Source organism: Crinia signifera, chromosome 11, assembly GCF_055691185.1.
Source record: "Crinia signifera chromosome 11, ASM5569118v1, whole genome shotgun sequence".
NCBI classification, from domain to species: domain Eukaryota; kingdom Metazoa; phylum Chordata; class Amphibia; order Anura; family Myobatrachidae; genus Crinia; species Crinia signifera.
This window is the reverse complement of record NC_139227.1, coordinates 37,092,766-37,119,818: the sequence shown is the minus strand read 5'-3', so window position 1 is coordinate 37,119,818 and position 27,053 is coordinate 37,092,766. Positions and strand designations below refer to the sequence as shown.

At 45.9% G+C, this 27,053-nt stretch overlaps 1 protein-coding gene and 1 long non-coding RNA gene across 3 annotated transcripts in view; one reads left to right on the top strand and one right to left on the bottom strand.

The window, feature by feature from the left end:
- LOC146045911 (uncharacterized) overlaps positions 1–27,053 on the top strand; it is a 318,120-nt gene that overhangs the window by 73,745 nt on the left and 217,322 nt on the right. For both annotated transcript variants that reach the window (XR_014465678.1, XR_014465677.1), the window contains exon 3: positions 23,690–23,758. This is a non-coding gene — a long non-coding RNA (uncharacterized LOC146045911). The remainder of the gene's footprint in view (positions 1–23,689; positions 23,759–27,053) is intronic.
- The window catches only part of ZNF469 (zinc finger protein 469), a 346,850-nt gene that overhangs the window by 186,026 nt on the left and 133,771 nt on the right, over positions 1–27,053 (bottom strand). The window lies entirely within an intron of this gene.

Below are 27,053 nucleotides of genomic sequence, written 5' to 3'. Positions count from 1 at the left end.
GCCTTTTATTATAAAGGATATTGGTGGCAGGCTCCAGCCCAATGGAGCATACACATGGGGCGATTACAGCCCCATTACTAAGCGATCTAACCGGATCACTATTAAGTGTGGCTATTTGTAGCCCACTGGGGCTGCATGCAAAAAATCTAAAGTCCAGGACAGAGTTAAATATAACTGATATTGCTGGCTCTTCAGCCATTGCAACTGCAACTCGCTCCTAATTGAATTGACCCCTATATTTTTACACCATTGAGTACCAACTTCAGTCCTCAGGGACCAGTAACAGTACATTTTTTACAGATCTCCCAAATTTCACATTTGGAATAATTTGCTCCACATGTTGATCTTTTAAAATGTCTCATTCACTGTTATGCTGTGTGCACACGGTTCGATTCAGTGTCCGTTTCGATTTGGACTATATAGTCCAAATCGAATCAAAAATGACACTGACTCGGAAAGTGTTAGCTGCATTTGATGGCGATTTGATCTTGCGGCATCTGGATAGCAGAAATAGACTTGGCAGCCAAATTTCGATCTGCCAGATTGAAACCAGTCCCGTGCTGCTCAATGCAGCACCCCCCCCCCCCCTGCGCTCCATCCTCGCAGCCAATGACATTGAATCGGGCGACGGGTCTTACTCTATATAAGCCGCCATCCTCGCAGCCAATGATATTGAATCGGGCGACGGGTCTTACTCTATATAAGCCGCCATCCTCGCAGCCAATGATATTGAATCGGGCGACAGATCTTGCTATATATAAGCCACTAGGGAAGCTTTGGTTTGTGTATTATCATGGCGCCCATCGCATCGCATACCACTAATTAAGGGATGCGATGTGACCCGATTTCAGGGTTTTAAGGGCTGACTGTACCATTCTAATATCGGGTCGCATCGCATGCCATTATAATGGCATGCAATGCGACGCGATCATAGCCGATTTCACATTGTACAGCCACCCTGATGGCTGAATCCTATGTTAAATAGGTACTTATGTAATATCTGGGCTCTCGTTTTTCTTATGAGACCGTGTCCCCTCGCGGGGCTCGCTGCGCTCGCCACGCTTCGGGCACGGTGGCTCGCTGTGCTCGCCACACTATATAAAATCAACTCCATGCGTAGTTGGATAGTAGGGGTATGAAAAAATGGGGTGCATTTAACATGGGAGCCCAGATAATACATAAGTACCGTTAAATACACCCCCAGACACAATTTTTTATTGTACAGCCAACCTGATGGGTGATTACTATGTTAAATGGCCCCCCATTGTTAACGCCACCCCACTATCAACGCCAACCCGAAGCATGGCGAGCGCCATCGGTATGCGTCCTCTGACATTTTCATAACCCCACTATCCACGTTGACGTGGAGTTGATCTAATATAGTGTGGCGAGCGCAGTGAGCCACGAGCCTTATTTATTGCCTAATAAATGTACTTTTGGCATTTAATCATCTGTGTATTCATTTGATAAGATATATTTTGTTTCTATCCAATGCCCATTTGCTGTGACGTCGCCATGTTCCTCTCTGCTTAATATATTACCTGTGCATGTATAAAGGTGTAAAGGTGCATTTCTGCTTGCAGTGGCATGGCGGAGCACAGACAATCACAGTCCCCGGGGATATATCACCAGATGTCTCCCCAGAGAGCTCCATTTATCTAGAAAAATATACTGTACCTGGTGAACATTTTTTATAGATCGGGAAAATATCCATATGCGCTAATATTGTTTTACTTAGCGTTCTGACGATAGATTGAGTGTAACACAGGAGATATAAAAACAGACCATTTGAAATATCCTAGCGCAGTAACAAGTCTCCCATACATTAACCAACGTCACAGGCCTTGACTCCTGTGCATGAGAATCTGATCTGCAGAGATCGCCTTTAAATAAATACACAGAGAAGAATGAATAGGCGCACACATTGCTTCATGCTTCCTATATGAATATAGAAACAGAGCCACACTCACACCTATACGCAAATAGATACACATCAACTACTCGGTACATAAACACATGCACACTGATTGGGTTGTAGATCTGTGTATAAACAGATACACAAACCTTTACACACACACACAGAAACGCACACACACACATGTACATATCACCTGTCAAAATGAGTGATGCTATTTATCTTTCCAGTGTCAGATAACATCCGCAGGGGCAAGTGCTCACCGCATCTCTACCACTGTACCAGGGCCAAACAAATCTGCTTTGTTACACCTAATTCTATACATCCCTGTGTAACCATAGCAGCAGAGAGCGGAGTGAGGTGCTGACGGAGAAAGAGAAAGAAGTAACACAGGTTAAGCTTTCGGCATTGCTGCTTACTATTTCATTTAGAACAAGCTGTGTGCTTTGGGAATTGGCCAAATTTCCTGAATACACACAGACATCAGAAACCTGTGTGATGGTCCTGCAGTGCGTGACTTCTGCCGATTTCACACAGGCCGCGGCTGCTTCCTGCGGGACCCTCGTTGGTGGCTTCCGTGCTTTTGAATAAGTTACTTTCAACATAGCTGTGTTGGTTGAAAGCGTCCTTTTAAACACCCAGCGTACTGGTGTTTCCTTGCATTGAATGGCAAAGAAAATGCCAGGAATTAGTCAACACTGAGTTCTAATGATTTCTTAAATTGTGTATAGTACTGATAGAAATGCGCTACATTATGCATGCTCCGGTCTTACCAGTTGCTGAGTCGTATGGTTGGTAGCTGTATAACATTATGCTGTCTCTGTACCCCTCCAAATGTCCAGCCAAGTTCTTCCCTCTACTGGTGCAAATTGTTCCTCACTACACAATCCCATGCAGGTCTAGACTTGCATGCTCATATAGAGGCGCATGGTAGACCAAAGTGTATACTGTAGGTCCAGTTTAAGAAGTGGTTGACCTGGCAGTTCGCTGAAATGCTGATGCCTTGTTCATCTGACAGAATTAGTTCAACAGAGAGGCCGATTCAGACCCGCTCATAGCAGGTCGAATTAGGCCCTTTCCCCAATGTTTGGGATTTGTGCATTTATGTGCATTTACTCTATGGAGTCTATTGTGATTCCTTCGGTTCTAATGAGGCCGTGACGGACATGCTGGGGGTGGACAGCTGACATCATCGGTTGTCAGCTGCCCACCCTGTCCTTGCACAGGGCGCGAGGGGGGGGGGGCGGCCACACCCTCCGCTCCTTTGGCATCTCTGGCACGGTCTTCTCCTGGTTCACCTCATACCTCTCCGATCGCTCCTTCTCCGTCTCCACTCCGAGCTCCTCCTCTCCTACTACCCCACAGCCAGTCGTTGTTCCCCAAGGGTCTGTCCTTGGCCCTCTCCTCTTCTCCCTCTACACCACCTCTCTGGGCACCCTCATCAGCTCCTATGGTTTTCATTACCACCTTTATGCTGATAATACCCTAATCTATCTCTCCTCCCCCGACTTATCCCCATCACTCCTGTCCAAGGTCTCCGAATGCCTCACGGCCATCTCAGCCTGGATGACCCAACGCTTCCTGAAACTAAACATGGCTAAAACTGAACTTCTAATCTTCCATCCCCCGAACATCCCCTCTTCTCCTACTATCTCCATCAGCATTGGTGAAACCGAGATCACGTCCACCGACCAAACGCGCTGCCTCGGTGTCATCATTGACTCCTCCCTCTCTTTCACCCCCCACATTCGTGCTCTCTCACAGTCTTGCCGCTTTCACCTACGCAACATCTCACGCATCAGACCATTCCTCTCCACTGACGCGACCAAAATTCTCATTCACTCTCTTGTCATCTCCCGCCTTGACTACTGCAACATCCTTCTCTCTGGGCTACCTCTCACCCGCCTCGCACCTCTCCAATCCATTCTTAACGCTGCTGCTAGGCTCATCTTCCTCTCCCGCCGCTCTACCTCCGCCTCCCCCCTCTGTCTATCTCTTCACTGGCTCCCCATTCCTTTCCGAGTTCTCTTTAAACTCCTCTCCACCACCTACAAGGCTCTCTCCTCCTCCACAGCTCCCTACCTCTCTTCACTGATCTCTATCCACACTCCCTACCGTCCTCTTCGCTCCATCGCTGACCGCCGACTGACCTCTCACCTAATCACCTCCTCCCACTCCCGTGTCCAAGATTTCTCTTGTGCTGCCCCCCTGCACTGGAACAACCTCCCGCCACCCATCAGGCTATCTGATTCCCTTACCTCCTTCAAGCGCTCCCTCAAAACCCACTTTTTTCGACTAGCCTATCCCTCCTCCTAACCTCTTTTGATCCTCCTATCCTGCATTCGTTCCCCTCCGTTCCTACTTATCATTGTTTTTCATTCGTCCACCCACCTATTTTTAGTATGTTAACTCTTATGAGCAGGGCCCTCCTTCCTCACGTACTCACCCTACCTCATTACCTCACCTGTGCTCCTGTCCTGTTCTTCCCTTCCTCTAATTCATCTTCAGTCTCCTTGACAATTTTGACACCTACTTCTGAACTGATGCTGATTTTAGTTCTACCAGCTATACCCCTATTCATACTGTATTTTTCAACACACCCTGTACGTTACCTTGTAATTTTTTTTTTTGTTTGCTATGTACGGCGCTGCGGACACTTTGCGGCGCCTTATAAATAAACGTACTACTACTACTGCGGGTGGAGGGTGGAGTCTGATGGACTTGCAAGGCTGTGAATTTCGCAGCCTTGCAAGTCAGTCAGAATAAGGCCCTATGTCTCATTATCTCCCGCATTGATTATTGCAATAGTCTCCTTACTGGTCTTCCCCAATACAGACTCTCACTGCAAACCATCCTGAATGCAGCTGTGAGGTTGTTCATAGTTTGCTGCACCGCCATTGCTCTGGCAGTTCCTCCATTGGTCACCTGTACTACCATATTCAATAAAAACACTTTTATTTCCACATAAGACTATTAACTAAACTGCACCGACGTACATCTCTTCACTTATCTAAAATATATCCCTACCCAACCTCTGCACCAGATCTACATCTTTCCTCCTCACTCGGTACTGGCTCCCACCCTACCCAACCTCTGCACCAGATCTACATCTCTCCTCCTCACTCGGTACTAGCTACCACCCTACCCAACCTCTGCACCAGATCTACATCTTTCCTCCTCACTCGGTACTGGCTCCCACCCTACCCAACCTCTGCACCAGATCTACATCTCTCCTCCTCACTCGGTACTAGCTACCACCCTACCCAACCTCTGCACCAGATCTACATCTCTCCTCCTCACTCGGTACTAGCTACCACCCTACCCAACCTCTGCACCAGATCTACATCTTTCCTCCTCACTCGGTACTGGCTCCCACCCTACCCAACCTCTGCACCAGATCTACATCTCTCCTCCTCACTCGGTACTAGCTACCACCCTACCCAACCTCTGCACCAGATCTACATCTCTCCTCCTCACTCAGTACTGGCTCCCACATGGGAAATCTTGACTCCAGCAAAATTGCTTAGCAAAATTGCTTAGCACAGATCTTTATGTGTGTATGCCCTTAAGACTCTCCTCTAGGCTCCAAATGTTCAAGCGTTCCCTGAAAACGTACCTTCAGAAAAGCTTATCAGATTCCAGAACCACCAATTTGCAGCTTGTATTGGACACATGGTTGAATATGTCTCCTTGTTACATTCTGTGCATTCGATTTGATGAAGTAACCAGAACCTGAAGAAGACTCAGATACAGTATCATCTAAGCTTTCATCCTGTACTGCTCTGGCAGAATTTTATCCCTGTGAGGTTCACAAGTGCCACCCACAAAATAAAATGAATAGAGATCCATTAAACATGCACCCAAATACCCAGGTACATGACTCTTGTGATCCTCACAGATTTTAGTAAGTTCTGTCCATGATACCCCTGCTCGTTAGACTCTAGCTGAGCAGAGCCCAGCACAGGCAGAGCAGCCACAGGGCTTGGTTGATTGTGTGCCAGGTAATTCTCTGCCAGCTGGGCAGCTGCCCTTTTCTATTTGCCCGAAAGCCATAAGAGAATTTCCCACGTCGTTTTGGAACCGTTTAGTAGGATTATATTGGTAATTCAAACCTTTTTCACCATCCAATGACAACCCAGTTATGCCATTGTCACAGTGATAGTCTTCTCATGTACTATTACTGTATATGCTATTGTTCACACTAGCAAAGATGAAGTGACACGGAATGTTTGGCAAAGACCCGTCTCTGTAGAAATGCAATAAAGACAAAAACATTATTCCGAAATAGTAGGTCTTAAGGAAGCCAACAGATACTGTGGGCCAAAATTAATAGGGTGTGAAAATCAAAAAGTGAGAGATTTTTTTAAAGCGGCAATCATTTATATGGCAAAATCGACCAGTTTTTTTTCCCCCAGTGTAAATGATTGCTGCTTTAAGAAAATGGGAAAGCTCTCCAAAAATCTCTCACTTTATGATTCTCACGCCCTATTACATTTGGCTCTGTGACTTTATATGCAGATGCCGATTTATTATTTCAGTGGTTCTACAGGTTATCACTACATTTGGCTCCTACTCTGGGTTACAGATTATTTTAGAAAAATCGTATATTCTAATATTCTCCCATTTCAAAAAACCTGTCAATCTTCTCCTCTTCCCATTAGCGCGCAATCATTATCTGTCTATCTGAGACCTCATTCCTGGACTAAACTATTGCTTACAGTGAATGGTCGTATTAATTTGGTAATGATGGTGGTCAAACCGAAGTTCTTTCATGTGTTTCACTAATCTCCTGGGTTTTTAACCCCATCTAGATAGATGTTCAGAAAACTGAACAGTATAATTTTCTCTTTGGCATCCTAGAGTTCAGCGAAATACCCTCTTTAGCATAACACGGTGTGTCAAGCTCTTCTAATTCTTTGTAGCTCAGCTGGTTTATGTGGCTACACGGTGACCCTGTAAAGGACTGACTGTAGGTCAAATTATATGGCACGCGGGTTTTCACTCAGCTAGGCAATAAGCATCTGCCTCTTATTTTTATAAGTACCTTCAATTGCAACATGCCTTATCTTCTCAGTTTTCAAATACCCCCCCCCCCCCACACCCACTCACACACACACACACAAAATGTAACAGGTAAAGCAGGCATTTAGGGTGCGCTACATAGGTTACCCTTGGTGGAATAGGCTCACCTAGAAACCATATGGGGAAGGTGCAGTTTACTAAAGCTAGAGGCAAAGTCCTTACCTAGCCACAACAAGAGACTGCCCCCAAACCTATTCTCTAAAGTACATACAACAAAATAATAATCAACGTCAATTAAGAAAAAAAGATACTACAATTCCAAGTCTAACTGCATGCTTCAGATGACGAGCTTAAGATGCTGGCTTCAATATGTCCGGCAAAAAAAGCCTTTTCCTTTGTGTTTTATTTAATTATAAGCTTGGAATTATGCATTTATTTTTAGCTTGTTCATCTTTTGTACCTGTAATTACAATACCATATCACTGAATGTTTATCTGGGTGAAAATCATTATAAAATGAACCCTGTCCCTTTCCAGAAGGTGGAAGGCATATAATAAATCTGGAGAAGAACTTGCGCTAGAAACTGACTTCCACATTGTGTGCAGTACTTGCACCAGAAACTGATACCACATTGTGTGTGGTACTTGCACCAGAAACTGATACCACATTGTGTGCGGTACTTGCGCCAGAAACTGGCACCACATTGTGTGCGGTACTTGCGGCAGAAACTGACACCACATTGTGTGCAGTACTTGCGCCATAAACTGACACCACATTGTGTGCGGTACTTGCACCAGAAACTGATACCACATTGTGTGCAGTACTTGCGCCAGAAACTGACACCACATTGTGTGCGGTACTTGCACCAGAAACTGATACCACATTGTGTACAGTACTTGCGCCAGAAACTGACACCACATTGACATTTTGTGCGGTTCTTTAGTGACGTAAGTATGTCAGAGAGTGTGATGTCCTGGTGAAGATGTATATCTGTTTGTAGGCCAAAATTTGAATAATTCATATTTCACTTTTACTCAAGGACAACTAATAGCATAGATGAATTTCTAGATGGTTACCAGAACATACTGTATGAATGTTACAGGCAATACCATATTTGTATTTTCTATGAATGACATTGGTTACATTCATTACCGAGCCTGGAGTTTTCATGAAAGTACTGTATTCATTGATGAGCTATACCTGCCCTTATTGTGGTACAGGTGTGTCGGTTGACAGACAGCGCTGTGATTGGCAGGTCACCTGGAGAAGAGTTATTAGAGGTTTCAGCTGGATATGCAGTATGGATATCAGAGCCGGTTGGTATTATGAACAGGGCACAGTGTTTGTCTAACAGGTATGAACGTGCTCTATGGTGCAATTACTGTTTGTCGAAAGGCCAACATTATAGCAGCCTTTAATAAGACCACCTGCTGACAAAGGATACTTGTCTCCTACAATGTCTTCAATGACCCAGTTCAGCCTGACTCGCTGGCAACGCCAGGCTCCCCTCGCTTGGTCTTTGGTGTCAATAAAGGGTTAAGGTGATTGTCCTCGGGAATTACTAATGGTTTGGATGCTGTGCAATGCGTTTGCAGCAACACTCGTACAAAGCGGACCGTTATCTTAGGCTTAAGCAAGCCATAGACTTGTCTGAAAAGTGTTCCTTTCAGTTGTGCATTTCCTCGATTGGCTGCAGTTGTTTCTTCATTTGTTACAGGATATGGAAATTGTGTTGATCATTTTGTTCACTGTCAGTCTTTGGAGAAACAACATACAGGGTTTGAGTGAAGGTAATATGGGGTGGGGATGTGCAACTTATTTCTTGTCAGTCACTGCAGATTAGTATTGGTTACACGTATGTAATATTCTAAATATTGCCCCTCCAGACCAAATCCCTTTTTTTTTTTACATTTTGGAAATCTTCCAATAATTAGATATGATAAAAGTTCAACAGCATACCTTCCCCACATTACAGGCCCATACGCACTGGGCAATTTGGAACTGAAAGCCGCTCAGTTTTGCATTTTTTTTTTCAGCTCAAAAGCCGCCCAGTGTGTACATGGCAGCGTTGAGCGGTGAGCGCTAATGCGCGCTCCCGCATCATCACTGGCCACCACTGGTATTACCAGCAGATGAGCATCGGGGTGGACGGCTTACCATAGCGTCCTGCTATGGAAAGTCCTGCACCCCCGGGAAAATCGCTTAGACGGGGGCGAAAATCGCTCTGTGTGTATGTTAGCTGAAGAGCAGGGGAAGCAGGACCTGGTGCGCACAGAGGAGCGACCGCAACCTAAAAGTGGGTGGGTCTCAAATGGATTGGGCGAGGTCTCATGCCGCGACCTCCACATCAACATTTTAAGGGTGTTCACATCGCTCGCTGGCCAGCCCTCGGCTCCCTTCCCTGCACAGATAGACGCTGTGCCCATGTACACGGCATCTATTAAATGATCACAGACTGCTTTATAAAGAAGATCAATGGTGATCACCAGCTCTCCCAACTGTCCCCCCCAACACCCGCAGGAGACTGTGACCCGCAGGTGGAACCTTCCAGCTGTAATTGGGACAGTTGAGAAGTAACGGGATATTTTGAAACCATAATTTGGCTCCAAAAATATTATTCAGAGTTTAGGTACAACAGGTAAGAGCAAGGAATCCATAGAATGTGAGGAATTCTGCATCAATCCCATATTATTTTTACACGTGGTCCACATATGAGGTTTAGAGTGTTTAGATCCAATTATCTGAGCTGTTGCATCAAGCAGACCTAGAACCACAAATTCTATAGGATAGCGCTGTCTGCCAGCTTCAGACTTGGAGCTCACGGAAAATATCTCCAAACTCTCTATCTGTTTGATGAATTGCAACCCTGTTCCTAATTATGGAAGTTTGCATAAGCAAACCGCGGGAGTGTCACCAACCTCTCAACAGGGAACGGTTTAGAAAATCTGTATATTTCACATTACGGGATATGAATTTGAATTCATCTTGTGTAAATATGGCCTTGTTTGGAAGTAAATTGCATTAAAATCTTCACCGGAATAACCAATTTAATTTTAGGAACTACTAAGCAAATATACAAGAGGAAGGCTTTTCCGCACAGCAGTTTCAGAACGTCAATCAGTTGGTGGGCCGAGTGCTCTGAGCTGCAGTTGTAACTTGCCCGTCTGCTGCCCCTGACTTCTCCATTCACGTTAATTCTGGAAAAATAAATCAACTTCTTCTTGAATATACATACAGTAAAGAGGTCCTTTCTGCAAACATCAAGTTAAACACATTTCTTCTGAGAATTGAAACTGTCCTTTCATTTTCCCTCACTACAAAAATAATTAATCTGGCATTCGTGATGGACTGAAAGAGTCGTCGAAACGTAGTGTGTGTAATATTGTGTGGACTGGTTTCTAGATCCAAAGGCTTGGGGATTAGGGCCAAGGACATGCCGATCTGTGGAGTATTCTAGTGTGCAGTCAACCAAAGTCCTGCAGGAGGAGGGGCCGGTGCTGCTTGCTTGGGTTTCAGGGATGCCTTTGTTGAGTCCTCTTGGCTTGCAAAGCTTGGCCACAGGTATTATTGTAGGAATTATTATGATCTTTTATATGATGCCAAGGGTTCTGAAGTGCCTAACAAAGTACATGACTGAGCAAAACAAGAGAACAGCGATGTAAGACAGGTACGTGGTGTATAACCATTGTTGCATCAGCAGACATGACGGTACTTGTGTAGTATCACGGCGCCAGCATGGCGCCATGCATCTGAGTCCCCTTGCGGGGCTCGCTTCGCTCGGCCCATGCTGCGGGCTCGGTGGCTCGCTATGCTAACCACGCTATCTATGTTGGCATGGAGTTAAGTTACTTTATTTTACATAGTTATTTTACATAGTGCTGGCGCCGTGAAACTACACAAGTACCGACATGACATTGAAATAAGCATCCGGGTGGCAGAAACTATGGGTCATATGCCATTGTAAAGAGCATGAAGTAAAAGGTTGGAGCAGCAGTTCTCAAACTGCGGGTCCTGACCCCAAAGTGGGTTCTGACCTTCTCAGCATGGGGTCGCGACTCCATGTTGCTGACCATCAGGCTGATGACTTTTCTAATCTCAGTCAGTGATTGAATTGTCTGTTATTTTAGGCTACTCCCATCACTTTGTGCCTCCACAATGCTGCCATGTATGTGCTGTCTGCTGACTACACATGTGATGTGAGGACCTTCTGCAGTAACTTGCTGGGGTCCTGTAAGTATTTTTATTGTCTGATGGGGTCCCAGAGCAAAATAGTTTGAGGACCCCTGGATTAGAGGGTTCCGCTCAGGAAAGCTTACATTCTAAAGAGGAAGGACAGACAGACAGCGGTGACACTGAAGGGGTCGAAACTGAGCATGGAACAGTGTATTAGGATGGGAGATGATTGGATTTGGTGAAGTGGGACTTGTGAACCTGTTTGAAGTTATGCAAAGAAGTAAAAAGTCTCATTCCGGACATAGGGAGTAGCACGTGTAAAATCTTGGAGATTGGAGGGGAAAGAAGTAATTTATTGGCAGTAGTGGCCATGTGTATTAGTGTAGCATAAGAGGGGTGGGTGGGAGTGTAATGGGAAATAAGGTCAGAGATGTAAAAGGGAGAGGAATGGATGTGGGCTGTGTAAGTGAGTGCGAGAGGCTGGAATTGGATTCTGAGGAGGTAGGAAAGTCAGTGCAGGGTTTGCAGGAGAGGGGAGACGTGCGTAGTACTTTTGGAGAGGCAGATGAATCGGGCAGCGGCATGGAGGACAGAATGGAAAGAGGTGGAAGTCATGGAGGCCGTTGGATATTTGCACTATGCTATGTTTATTATATTGATCAATTACCCAACACTGTTGGAACAGATTTCGTAGGGCATGTTCTCCTTCGTCGCATGTATTTATCAATTCATGGTCTTATAATCTGGGCTTTTACCTTGGTGTATGACCTGATCAGTTTGACTATGGACTTACTGGTTACAGGAGAGCTACTGCTAAACATTGCACTGTTGTGTCATTATTATTATTATTATTTATTGGTCACAGCTTATTAACATGACGTTGATCATTTTCTTTTAATGATAGTCTTCAGATTTAATGCTGTGGTGTTTGTAAAGACATATGGTGGGTGGAGACGTATCATGTTTTCTAAAGAGCAGAGAAGTTGCCCACAGCAACTAATCTCCTTGGTAGCATTTATTGCATCTGGGGCAGCACAGATGGTGTAATAGTTAGCATTACTGCCTCACAACGCTGAGGTCATGGGTTCCATTCCCGCCATGGCCCTAACTGTGTGAATTTGTATATTCTCCCTGTGGGTTTCCTCCCACAATCCAAAAATATACAGGTAGGCTAATTGGCTCCCAACAAAATTAACCCTACAATGTCTGTGTGTGCATGTGGAAAGGAATATAGATTGTAAGCTCCACTGTGGCAGGGACTGTTGTGACGGTTCAAATATTCACTGTGTTGCGCAATATGAAGGGCCAGCGCCACCACTAGGCAGCCTTGGGCATTTGGGAGCAGCCGCCTGCCCCCCCAGATCAAGGGGAGCATCTCCCCCTTCCCCCCCCCCCCCCCCATGGAGCGACGCATCTCATGCCACCACCCCCCCCCCCCGTGGAGCAGGTGAGCGCCGGAACGCCCCATCCCCCCCCCCCCCCCCCCTCTGGGGCGCTCCAGTGCCTTGCACTGGCCCTGGAATATGTGTGTGCTATATAAATAGCTGATAATAAATACATAAATATAAATTAAATATATTATATGAAAGTGTAGGTAGCAGCTGTTTCCTTGGATAAATTCTACCAATCCACTCCTTAGATGGCTTTATGCATTTCCTCCATGGATTCACAAAGCTTGCCATTATAATCGATAGTATAGACCAACTAAAACAGCTTCTAATAAATTACTGGTCACCAGTAGGTTATTTTGTAAATATCACCAACATCCGACTCCAATTTGTTTTCTTTTTCAATCTCAACAGTTAGGAAGGGTACATATTAGGCTTATATTGCCATGATCTGCAGTATAGGAACTACAAATCATGCAACCATAACGGTGCCGGATGACGCTCCGGGACTCCGACACACATTAGTCCAACATCGGAATCCTGACTGTTAAATGCCCAACAGTCAGGATCCCAACTGATGGGCAACTCTCCCCCAAGGGAGAACAGACCCTGTGGCGAGTGCAGTGAGCCAACGAGCCTGTAAAGAGCTTCAAATCGCTCGCCACCCTGTCAGAGTCCGGGCAGTCGGGATGCCGATGTCGGACTAATAACCATCAGAAACTCGACTGTCTACGAGTAGTACGACACCCACTGTAAAATGGACGGTGTAAAGGTTAGCATTACTGCCTCACAGCACTGAGGTCTTGGGTGCGATTTCCACCATGGCCCTAACTGTGTGGAGTTTGTATATTGTCCCTGTGTTTGCATGGTTTTTCTCTGGGTACTCCAGTTTCATCCCACAATCCAATAATATACTGGTAGGTTAAATGGATCCCAACAAAGTTAACCCTATTGTATACATGTGCACGTGTGGTAGGGAATATGGACTGTAAACGGAAGTTGAATGGGGCTGGTGTTAATGGCCAAATATTCTCTGTAAAGCACTGCAGAATATAAGTGCGCTATATAAATAGCTGATACTAAACTAGTAATAAGTATTTCATGCGGTCCCGCAGGTCACATCCAGTGTTTTCCAGTTGGCTGTGCTGCATGATCAACCATGCAACCCGGTCCAGTGTAATAAGGAACGGAACATTCCATTCCATGTGTCATTCATTCCATCAGCTGGTGTGTCTGACCAATCTCTGACAGGCCATTTGGGACGATAAGCCATCTATGTAATGTATTTTCACCCTTATACTGTATATCACCTAGAAAACGTGCACTGCATAATATTTGTTAAAGATCTAAGTATCTGTTTAGTTGTTTTTGGTTTCCATCACATCTGCGCTATTTGTACAGTTGTTAAATGTTAGTACGTTGTCTTTTGTACATGATCCATATGCTAAACTCTGGTAATAATTCAAGTTGGATACTGGCGGAGTCTGTCTTTAACCCTATGGAAACATTACTGAAACAGGAGACCTAGTCCGCTTCATTAACTCTCCCTGAGAGCAACAAAGCAGCGGCGTTTGGATAAATCGCTTCTTTTCATTCCGTCACAAATAATTTCTGCATCTGCTGTGATGGGAACAGAGCAGTCCGATTACCTTTCCCCACCGCTTCCTTCTGGAATGCGGCTATGAACACGATCTGTTATTTTCTTGGAAAGTCTATGATCAAACAGAAGTTAATTCAGTCCTAAATAACAGTTTGAACACTTTTGCTTCTGTCTACGAAGGCCACTTACAATCATTTCCCCAGTCCTAAAATTAGCACTCAGGAATGTGTTTGGAGAAATGCTGCTAGCATTTTTATTCTGTGAAGCATTTCAATGTGAAAGCGTAAATAGTAGTTATTTTGTGCTCTGACGTACGCGCTCTCTGCAATTGACATCAGCAATGTGTACGTTAGAATAATGCATCCAGTAAGTTGTAGCGCTCCATGACTCATCCTTCATCTCTGTCCCTTGTATATTATACCCAAAGACTCTTTCCGCTTTGGCCCTATAGATCAGCAGGCCCAGCAGCAAGGGGTTAACGGCAGCCATATGGAGAGTGATTTCACTTGTTCTATGCTAGAGAATTTCCCCTTTTGTACTTTGGCTGGCATCCCATTGGCACAGCGTCTGCGGCTGGCGGACATACGGCAGAGGTGGTCCCTCCTGATCTATAAATAAGTTAACAAGATGCAGAGAATGTGATCAATCAGATTTGTGAACCAGGAACCTGAATTTGTAAACATTCGATCCCCTGCAGAACGTCATGTTTTGGTATAAGAAACATATAGACAGACATTTATATGCAGTGATTTACTGAAGCTGCAAATGATTTTATTGCACACAATGTGAGTGTCCTCCAAATAGTACAGATCTGGATGCAGGCTAGTTTTTTTGGAGCTGGAGGAGAGTGGAGTTGGTTGCCATTGGCCATTTATCTTAATTACCGTCATTAAACACTTGCAGTAATATGTAAAGTTTTAGATTTATTTGACGGGAAAGAGGTTTAAATGTCTTACAGCAATATTGTTAGGTCTTGTTGATTATCCAATCACAATGAAGGTGAATCTGTTGTCTATAGTATAACAACCATTTCTACCCAAATCTATGATTTTAGGGCATTTTCTATGCGTTCTCACCACATCACTCTGTGTGAGGGGCGATAGCAATTTGTAGCCCCTCGGGTCTTTATCGCCTGGCGACTAATATCTAGCATGCTGAATAAATCTACTTTGTCACCGGTGTCGACCGATCGTTCAGCACACAGCGTTAACACATCACTCTGCAGCGTTCTGTGCTGAGCAGTCTGGGCGATTGATATTGCTCAGATCTCTCAGCAGTCTCGTTCTGTGTGTAGGCCCTTATAAAGCCCATACACACTGGGAGATTTTGAGCTGAACGCTTAATGTGTTCGGGCCAGTGATGCGCGCTCCCGCATCATCACGCGGTCACCGCCGCGAGTCTGCTGTGATTACCAACAGATGAGCGGAGGAGTGGCCGACTTTCCATAGCGCCCTGCTATGAAAAGTCATCCACCCCCAGGAGAATCGCTCAGATGGGTGAAAATCGCCCAGTGTGTATGAACCTTTAGACTGCATCACTCTTCTCCCAAGCACTAGGAGTCAGTGATACCAGTGAGAAGCAAGGCTGTAATTTATGTGTTCTTTAGCATGTGTGTTATTACTGATTCGGATAATGAGTATTAGGTGACCGTGCTGTAGCTAATAACCCAGGCGTTGTTATATCGACGTTACTATGTGGATAATATTTGCTATCAACAGCAAATTGTTAAATGGATACTGAGTACTGAGTGTGGTTTGTTAAACCAAAAACCACAGTATTATTAAGGGGTTATTTTTGGCAGTGTCTGCATTTTTGGTTATGAGATCAGTCCACTATGCTCCCCCCATCACCCCCCCTCCTGTCTGTGGGATCCCCTGAAGTCTGCTGGTTAGTACAGATTGTGCTGAGGAGAAGCCTGGCTAGAAATGATGGATCCTGAAAGATTTGTAATGTTACTTATCCGGGACAGTTGTCTGGTGTTTGTCCTATGAACAAAACATCTGTGACCTTGTGATGCTCCGAGAACAGACACTTAAAGCATCATTTACTGACCCCTTATACCGTGCTGGTGGGGAAGGGACACTGTGTCACCTGAATGCAGCACTGCACAGCTCAGACCTCAGCATTTCCCTAAAGCAATGCAGCCAGGAAATTCTGCGTAATGATAGAGCGTGCTTCAGGCTTTTCTCAGAAGCCTCGTCACTTTATCAGCGGTAGCTGCAGTCGGCTAATTATCTATAGAAAGTATTTGGCCAGCAGCTAGATCTTTCCATAGGCAACAATGAAAACCACAACATCTTACAGCTTTAGGATGAAAAGTAAAGGTTTCCAAACCTGAAGATGTCATTTGTGAATAAAGCAGCATAGCTTTAATCTATATCTGTGCACTACGGCCCTTATTCTGGTTCACTCGCAAAGGCAAATTCCTTCTCAAATGGACAAAACCATGTGCACTGCAGGGGAGGGGGGGGGGGGCAGATGTAACATGTGCAGAGAGAATTAGACTTGGGTGGACCCAAGAAAGGCTTGCACAGTCAGTCGCTGAATACAGTAAGCATCAGTTTTGCCTGGCTGTTTTGGACCCTTGATTAATCAAGCCAACATTCTAGAACAGATCAGAGAAGTCATCACCCTGATTGTCAGCAACATGAAGTTGAGACCCCATGTTGTGGTCCAGAAGTGCAGAATCCTGTAGCAACAATCCTGAATCTCAGGATTGGAAAAATACTCCGGGATTGGCCTCAATAATTGCTATGGAGCGACATGAGTAAGGAGGGAAATCTGTGGTAAATTCCATAATTGCTGGTGCTGCAAACTCGGCAATTATCCTGGAATGTATGGGTTAACACGTGTTAGCCGTGCGAGGAAAAGGGCCTATATTTACATTTCTCAAGTCCATGGCTACTGGCACTTTTGGTTGTTATGTAATTACAGCAGCTAAGTTGTCCCCTCGCCTCTGGCTCAGTCAACGTGGGGTTGGTTGGCAGAGGACTACTTTTACTCATGGCCTGCAGCGGATGTAGACAACTAGCAGCAGTTGTCCCCTCGCCTCTGGCTCATTCAGTGTGGGCTGGTTGGCAGAGGACTACTTTTACTCATGGCCTGCAGTGGATGTACACAACTTTCAGCAGTTGTCCCCTCACCTCTGGCTCAGTCAGCTTGGGGTTGGTTGGCAGAGGACTAATTTTACTCATGGCCTGCAGCGGATGTAGACAACTTGCAGCTCTCATCGTTATGGCGATACACTGGATGGAGTCCTACATTGCATCTGCCGGGGGCGGGGTTATAGTTTTATATCACACCATGCGATTCAGGGGAATGTTAGGTCACATTCAGGTGCCTTATCACCCCAATCTCCAATTAGGATTCAGCTTTTATTGTTTTCCATACTACACGTATGTCTCTTCCGGCATGAATACAGAGCGACAGTTTTCCCTTCAGGAGTGTCAGGTGTGCGAGTGTTAGGATATTTCACAATCTCTCTGTCAGTAAAGTGTCAGCACATGGAAGGAATTTCCTAATGGCGTTTCTATAAACATGACAATGTGTGCACCTCTTTTGATGGCCTCTTATAATGATGAATGGGAAATATTGGGAAACAGCCAACTGCGGTGTCAAGAAACAAGTCGCAGCAACTGCGGAAGCCCAGAGCTACAGTATTCCACCTCTCCAGCTCACCATCTGTCCCTCATCCTCACTCCGGTACTACCCAGGTTGTTGCACAGAATATCTTACATTGCAGCACTATATAAATCCCAGTGTCAGAAACGTTGGCAGAAGACAGATCCTCAATTCTACTCAGTGTTAAAATCAGCAAATACATTATCAATTGTCATTCAAACCTGTGGTAAACATTTGTCAGCTTGGCACGCATTCCTATTTTTAATATAATATTTACCTATATGTGTTAAGCCCCGTACACACTAGGCGATATTGTGAACAATATCGCACTGAAAGGGTTGTCTGAGCAATATTGCCTAGTGTGTACACTCAAAGGGGGTTATTCTGTTTGATTCGCAAGACTGCAAATTTGCAGCCTTGCAAAGTCCACAAAACCCCACCTTGTGAATGTTTGGCTGGCTCCACCCATTCGCAGGGGCGACTCGCTCACAGGGGCTTGACAATGGGTGTTACACAGTAACATCCATTCGCAGGGCACAGGGAACCTCCCACATTTTTTGAAAGATGTGGAAGGTGCACGCATATAAAAGTGATTTTCAAGTCAGTTACATATGCGTGCATGCTGGGAAGGAAATGGGCGGGCAGCTGACATCCGGTGATGTCAGCTGCCCACCCCCTACACTTGCGTCATGGCCTCATTAGCATGAGAACGTAGATGGATCTGTGCATATTCTGTGAGGTGGAGTCTGTTTGCCTGGCACAGGACTATCCCTGCCTTTAACAATGCAATCTTTTGCCAGCAGTGTTCATTTGAGTCTAAATACCTCAGTTTCACGTTTAGTCCAATCTTAGTCAATGTCATAACTTTTGCAGTTTAATGATACTGTAATGGATTTTTCTGAAGAGTGCTCATATATATTATTAGGGATCTAGACTCAGTAGGCTGGGAGTGATACGGACAGGGGAGCTCTACCATTAGGCAGCTGCCTTGGGTGCCGTGATCTGGGGGGTGCATATAACAAAATAAAGGATGCCTTGCTGTACTTGATTAAGGTGGCGGCTGTGGAGCTTCTAACAATTCCCACTAACTTGTGGGGGGGGGGGGGGGGGGCATATAATGAGTCACCCTGGCTTATTATGCACCATCGGCTGTGAGCATGCAGAGTTGGAGAAGTTATAGAGAGGTGCACCCTCCACTGCAGGAGCCCGTCGGCAGCTGCCTCTATTGTATCCGGCAGTTCCGCCAAGTTCAATGGCCAAATGTGCCGCTGAAGAGGGTCCAGTCGGCCTAGAATGCCCCCATCACTTCATTTCATCCCAGAGGTTCTCAGTGGGGTTAAGATCTGTACTCTGAGCTGGCCAGTCCATCCAGGTTATTGTATTATCAGCATATCCACCCAGCCTTTCCCTAAAACATGACAGGTGGCATTGTCGTACAGGTGGCATTGTCGTCCTGATAAAAACATTCATCGTTTCCATAGAACTGTCACAATATGCGGAGCACCCAGGTACCCAGAACATTTCTATATTATTTTGACCATGCATTACAACTAGTGGACCCATGCCAAACTAGCTTACCTGGCCCCACAGACTAACGCCCACACCTGTATGCTTTACTGTAGCCATCAGATGTTCTCCTGGTAATTGCCAAACTCAAGAACGTCCATCTGACATAAAAAGTGTAAATCGTGTTTGTTGACTCCGTAACACTCCCCCCTTCATCCAACTATGCTGTATTAGTCCTATTTACACCATCGTAAGTGCTGGGCTGCATTCTTCTTTATGATTAGAGGTCTACTTTATGAGCAGCTACTCACCCATAATATCAAAGTATATGTACTTCACTACGATGTGTTCTTGTTGAATCCAACACATTTTGGATTCTGCAATTTGCAACTTGCGTGCCGTGGCATGCAATGGATGACCCCTGTTCTTACCCAGCTCCCTGTGTAGCACTCGTTTCTCACACTCATACATCCGATTGAGCAGCCTACGATAATCCCCTTCTCATACTTGGCTATTTCCTTCTGGCAAGCCATTCGTTCGCAAATGATCTTATCAGTGCCCCTATTGTATACCATCATGAACACGTGTCTGATACATAGCGCAGTTTATGACCCTCATCTGGGCCACACTGTGCCAGAATAACTCAAACTGGATTATACAGGGCTAATAAGCCACAATAACTACCTATTCAATTCACTATAAGTGGGAGCGAGACCTAATTATGTAATTGGGGAATTTAGGTTTATTCTAAGTCTTGGCTTATTGAGCATGTCCTACTCCCTGCTGTTAAACGCAGGTTCATCTTTCTATTATCGTCAATAGAAATGATTTATAATACACGTCAAGCATTTTATGCACATTTACATGAATAATAAAAGGCATTTTGCCTGGAAACAAATAGCTTTAAACTACAATAAATGCACAGAAATGCGGTCTAATGCATAGAAATGTGGTCTTACGGAACACATGACAAATATAATTTACACTGTGCTTCAATGCATGCATTTCAATGTGTTTAGTTTACATGGACACTGACGCCCGTGTACCTACTCTGTAAAAACAATACAATTTTAATTTCTGCCTGGTCCGAAAAACACTAAGATGATTGTTCAGCAGAATAAACTGGAGACAGACTGAATAATTTCCAGCTCCCCTGGTACATCATTCATCAGAATAAACACGTCCCCTGTGGACTCTGTTTGCTGTACAACGGATAAATCCACTCCTAATAATAAAAATAGTGCATTAAGAATATGTGCGAGAATGAATGGCTCAGTATTTGCATGTGTAGTACACCGAGTTACACTGATTCTTATCACCTATCTCCGGTACACTGACTTTATAGTTGTACTTTCGAACAAGGGACATCTTTGTTATATCGTTTTCAAGCTTATTCAGTTGTATTTACCATCTCTACTGGAGACTTATTTTATGAATTAACTACTATATTTTGACAGTTTTCCTATAAACCAATCCTTCTCTCAATGGGCCTCATCTTACACATATCAGTTAACAGCGAAGCCTACATTCACAGCCATCTAAGTTTGGGCTGCAAATTTGCGCGAAACTCTTGCGGAGGCCCCTATTTTGGGGGTGAGATCTCAGAGCGGTATTAGCGGCTGTTATGCGACAGTAGGAGTCAGGCAAAAGCTAGAACTGAGGCGCTATACTCTGGGGGCGCCAATGGAATGTCTGGCCTGGGCTGTATGGTGGATACATAATAACGCGATGTAGGATCATTGATCCCTGTGGGTTACAGAGCCAGTTATGGAAATACAAGAACAGGGGTATGCAGAGCACATACATCTAGTGACTTAATACTCCTGGTTTAGATTACCTGTAGGTGATAATTCAGAAAATAGGTTAAAGGTCTAGGCAAGGGCATAGTTACCATACATGCAGGTAGTGCAGCTGCTATGGGGCCCAGAGATGAGGGGGGCCCAACTCTGTCAAGATACATGTTTTATATACATTTTTCATCACTGGCTGGTACATAAGGGCTCTTAAGCCTCATTCACACTATATATTTACTATATCGCCAAGTGTGTACACTGAATATTGTTAACAATGTGCACCCCCGTGCATCGCTAATGACCCCCTTCCTTCGTCATGCATATTCTAATGAGGGCTGCAAATTGGCCTTTGCTCCCTTTTGCTTTGTAGACAACCATATATCTACCTATGCCCTTGAACCTGCTCATTGTAATGTGGTACAAAATTAACTGGAGGACATCATAATGTTACATAATATGAGAACTGAGGCACTGTAATATGTGGGTGCACTAATAGTGTGGCATAATATGAACAGGCACTAATGTGGCACAGTATGAACTAGGGACACCGGGGTGCTACGGAAGACAGTTTGGGAACCACCTTCTAAATAGAGACTCATCACATTTATCAGACTCTCAAGTATTAGCAGAAGAAATAAGGGTACTTGTGAGTTATCTGGACGCCCGATTTTTTGATTGTATGCCTTAAGTTAAGGCATACAATCAGATGCGATGCGATGCGATATCGCATCGCATCGCATCGCATGCGACCATCGTATGCGATGACCCGATTTTTCCATAGGAATCAATGTTAAAATGATTCCTATGGAAAAAGGGGTCCTTTTCATACCCCTACTATCCAAGTGGGCATGGAGTTGGATATAAACCTGTGGCGAGCGTAGCGAGCCACCGAGCCCGAAGCGTGGCGAGCGAAGCGAGCCCCGCGAGGGGACGGTATTCCGTGTCCCCTCGCGGGGCTCGCTACGCTCGCCACGCTTCGGGCTCGGTGGCTCGCTACGCTCGCCACAGGTTTATATCCAACTCCATGCCCACTTGGATAGTAGGGGTATGAAAAGGACCCCTTTTTCCCATTGAATTCCATGTTAAAATGGACTCAGTCCATTTTAACATTGATTCCTATGGAAAAATCGGGTCATCGCATCGCATCGCATCGCATCCGATGGTCGCATGCGATGCGATGCGATGTCCCGATCCGACCCGATTTTAAAATCGGGCGTCCGGATAACTCACAAGTACCGAAATAAGTGTTGGTAGTGAGTCTTAAAGGGATATTCAATCGCCGTCGAGCATCTCCCGTGGGGGAGATGCTCGACGGGCCCTATTCAATGCTGTCTTCCCCGACAGCATTGAACAGGGTTTCCTGGCAGAACGAGCCCGACATCTCTAGCTGTCGGGCTCGTTCTGCCGAGAACAGCCGGGAAGTGACGAGCTACCGGCTGCATCTCGTCACTTCCCGGCCGCAACTCGCGGCCACGCCCCCTTCTCGTCCCGCTGCAGGCGGGACATTGAATCCCGCCTGCATGTTCTCGGTCGAGCTGACCGAGAACGGGACTGGGTCACGGCAGGCGAGCAAGCTCGTCTGCCGTGACCCGAAGAATGAATACCCCCCTTAAGGTGGATACACACTGTACAAATTTTTTTGCCCATTTTTTTTTGACCAATTTCATTCATTTCGGCCATTCTGAACGAAATTGGTCAAAATATCTTTCAGTGCGTTTGCGACGAACGACGAATGATGATGCGCATACCCGCCAGTTGTTCACCAAGATTGTTCGTCAACTGTGCATGCAGCTCAATTTAGATATCTTTCAAAAAGAGCCTATAAAGTGTAGCTAGATCTTTCATCTGTCGTCAATATCTTTCGTCCAGGACACTGGGTTCAAGGGAATTGTCTTTCAATGAAATTGGTCCAAAATATTGTACAGTGTGTATGCACCTTTACTGTATATGCTGACTGCAGTGGTGTATTTATACAGTGTATGCAGTACACATGGGCCCCTGTGCCGACACTGCACAAACTGTGCTCATTTTTTTTTATATACTTTGGAATCTGACATCAGAAGTACCATTTTTCCCACAGCCATACACATAGAAGTACCTTCAGTACATTCTATAGGTTGTGTTGCAATTTTTATTCGATTCATTTGTCTTGAGTGGAAGAAGTGTCGGGATCGGGGGATGATTTTAGTGGGCGTTGGCCAGTTGCATATATTTGCCCTGCATGACTATTGACTCACTGATTTCCAGGCTACATAGCAGGGACAACAACCAGCGTGTGGCCCTCCAGCTGTTGCACTGCACAATTTTGCTATTAAGGCACACTTAGACTCTAGCACAGCATGCTGGGATTTGTAGTTCCACAACTATTACACTTACATCAGTATCACAAATTCACTGCAAAGCAACTAGCAGGTCATTAAAGTATTGCTATTGAGGCCTCTAATGCAGATGTGCAAGGTCTGGAATCTATATTCAAGACCATAATCTGCACCTCCGGGGACCATATTATCTCTGCTGGGCTTTTGCACATAGTGTGATAAGACTGTGAGCATTAGGCCTGAACTATGGCTGTTGCTCCTGCTAGGAGACACCCAGGACGCACGAGAGTAATGGAAGGACGGACGCAGTGTTGCTCTGAATCTCTAAAACAGCCTGTTTCATGTGGTTACAGATTATCTGCCATGGAGGAGCCTGCAGGAAAGTGCTTACAGCCAGAACATTGAGATGGAGCATCTTATCTGTAAGTCTACAGTGTGTTTTCAATTTGAATGCAATACTTTGTTTAACCTCTACACCGTCCCCAGCACAGATCCTGCTTTAGAGAACAATATAGAGTGCACCATGTCTGTAATGATTCATCACCTTAGGGGCATTACAGTCCCACGAGTAGAGTACATTATATCCAATGAAAGTCTACTAAGGCATAAATAAGATTGTCTTTACAGGGGGTAGACTGGCCATTGTACTAAACAGGGATTAGTAAAATTAATGTCATAGGCATGAATCAATACAGAGGACCAGATGTACTAAGCTTGAAAAGTGATAAAATGGAGAGTGATAAACCATCAGCCAATCAGCTTCTGTTTGGACGGTGGTTTACTCCTCGTAGTCCACTGCAAATCCTCACAGTAGCGTTCAGGTTAGACAGGCTCATAGTGCATACACACTAGAGGAAATGCACAATATCATTAACGATAACACAATCGTGCATATCGCAGGGTTGCCTACTTTTAAAGTCTCCTCTCTGGTAGAAGCCTGGGGAGGAGACTGTCAGCAGCATTTCTGGGGGTGGGGTCTGATGTAGATGTCATCAAGCCCCGCCCCCAATATGGAAGATCCCGTCAATCGCAAGGCATCGTGCAGGGCTAAGTGATGTGATTTGCCTCTTTAGCCCCCCCCTCCCCCCCCCAAAAAAGCTGCGAATCGCGGGAAATTAACGCTGCCGCGGGGCGATGGAACGCTGGTATCCGGGAGGGTTGCCCACCTTTTCGGGGGGGCCGGGAGGGGGACCCGATTTCGGGAGCCTCCTGCCCATTCTGGTAGGGTCTGCAACAGGGTGGGAAACCCTGGCATATCGTTTAAATTTGCATACTTGCCTACCTGACCCTCTCCATGAGGGAGAAAATGCTCTGTTCCTGCCCTTCCTTGGTAATGTATGATTGCCATCACCTGTGGTGAAACACCTTTCTTATCAATTACCTAGCTCCCCACAGGTGATGGCAATCATACATTACCAGGGAAGTCCAGGAACAGAGCATTATCTCCCGCATGGAGAGGGTCAGGTAGGCAGGTATGAATAGTGTGTACTCACCTTAAGACTCTGTAACACTGAGAAATGATTTCTATTACTGTTTTGTTCATAGCGCTTGTTAGTGAATGAAAATGTAAAACTCTGGCCAAGCAGATCCCTCCGAGAGAGACAATGTATTTATAAATCCTGAAAATCGGAACATTTGTAGTTTCCAAGCTGCTAATTTTGCTACAGACTTGTACAAGCCAGCACACTGTTGGCTCTGGAAGTTGACTGTTTTGCACATAGCCAAACTGGAAAATAACAAAGCCCCACAGAGTGTGTTTAGAAGAGCTGGTAAAAATCTCTCTGTAAATGACGGCCTCACGCGCTCAGCCCCGAAGGCCAGCGATATTGTATACTGTGCTGGAACGCAGCATTGATGGGATGTGAAGTCTTTCCCAGCCCCCAGTACCTACAGTATGTCAGAGCCCTGAGCTGTGTTCTGCAGCCTCTCACATGTACATGCTGCCTCTCCAGCCAAAGGCAAGATGGAAGCAGATCAAAAAGATCGCGTTTACTTGGCTCCGGTTCCTGCGCATAGCTGTTCATCACATAAATAAGAAATCTGAATAAGGGCCAAGGCACAGGTGCAGCTGGTTCCTGGCAGACTGGAGTGTCCGTTATCTAATTCAGGCAGATTAGGCTCAACACTCCAGGAACTGTAATCATGCACGTAGCTGCCCCTTACCCTCCGTGGCAGCGCTGCTCTGCAGCATTCCTGCTTCCTGCACTAGAAGGAAACACAACTAACGGCATCTAGCGCAGGCCGGACAGAACAACCAGGGCCAGCTTTACGGCTATGGATCATTGGATAGACAGCAACTAGGTCGACAGGGTCATTAGGTCGACATGGGGTTTTACACTTTATTTTGTCCCAAATGTTGACACAGTCAACATGGACACTGAAACGTAGCACCGTGTCCCCTCGCATGGCTCGCTGCACTCCCCATGCCTACAGGCACGGTGCCCCGCTACTCTCTGCACACTATTTTATTCTCCCACCATGCCCTAGTGGATGGTAGGGCATGAAATACCACCTGTCGGCACATGTCGACCTTTTCACTGTCGACCTTCCCCATGTCAACCTAATCCATGTCGACCTTCCTGCATGTCAACCTTCAGTCATGTCGACCTAGTGGTGTTGACCAAATGCTTGTAGACCTAGTGACCGTATCCCCAGCTCTATCATTAGGCAACTTTTTGGCTGCTTCCTGGGAGCTCCAGAATCTGGGTGGGTGCTAGGGTTGCCACCTCTCCCGGATTTCCAGGATTCTGCCGGATTTGGTGGCAACCCTCCAGGAGGCTTTTCCAGTCTCCCGGATTCCGGGATTCTCCTGGAATCCAGGTGACCGGAAAGCCTCCACAGCCGCCCTATGTAGCGCTGCTGCTGCCGGGCCTGTTGGTTGCTGGCAGCAAGTCCCGGGTCGCTGCCAGGGGCGGGGGTGGGGTCATCGGGTCGTGGCCAGGGGTGGGGGGGTCATCGGGTCGCGGCCGGGGGGGGGGGGGGGGCATCGGACAGCGCATAACAAAAGGCGCTGGAAGTCTTCAGGCTTAAATTGCTCCAATATTCCTCCTCTCGCCCTACCGTGTCCTAGGAAGCCCTTCTGCTATAAGTTCTCCCTTCATCCATAAATCGGCTCACAGAAGTGCTAAGCTCCGCCCCTCCATGCAGTGCCGCAGGCCGCAAAGAAGAGTAGGGATGTCGTAAAAGTGTAGGGTCCCAGCAACGGGAGAGGGGTACTGGCCGCAGCTCCAATGTTGCCATTGGTTACTGTTACTTGGGCTGAGGAGGGAGAAGGCACAAATGCATTAGAGCAGCTGTGTGAGGAGCGTTACCACCAGAGCAGCCTATTCTGAAGGTGTGTTGTGAAAAAAAAATGTAAATGTTAGGCTCTCAGGAGTTTTTACTGATGCCCTTTGTTGTGTAGGGGGAGGGTGGATGCTCTCTGTGGTATAGGGGGTCACAGCTGCTCCATGTGGTATACAGATGACCTCTTTGGTGTACGGGGGCAAGTCACTGATGCCCCCTCTGGTATACGGGGGATCGATAATTTCCTCTGTGGTACAGATGGAGACGCTCTGATTGCTGGTGAATCGCCATCCGCCGGGATCTTGCTTGCGTGTCCAAATCCGGGAATGTGGTGCGTGCGGGGAGTGGTGTTAACTGCGCCAGGAGCTGCTCAGATGAGAGCTGCTCCACCTGTATATGGGTTGCGGTCAATGATGCACTCTGTAGTATATG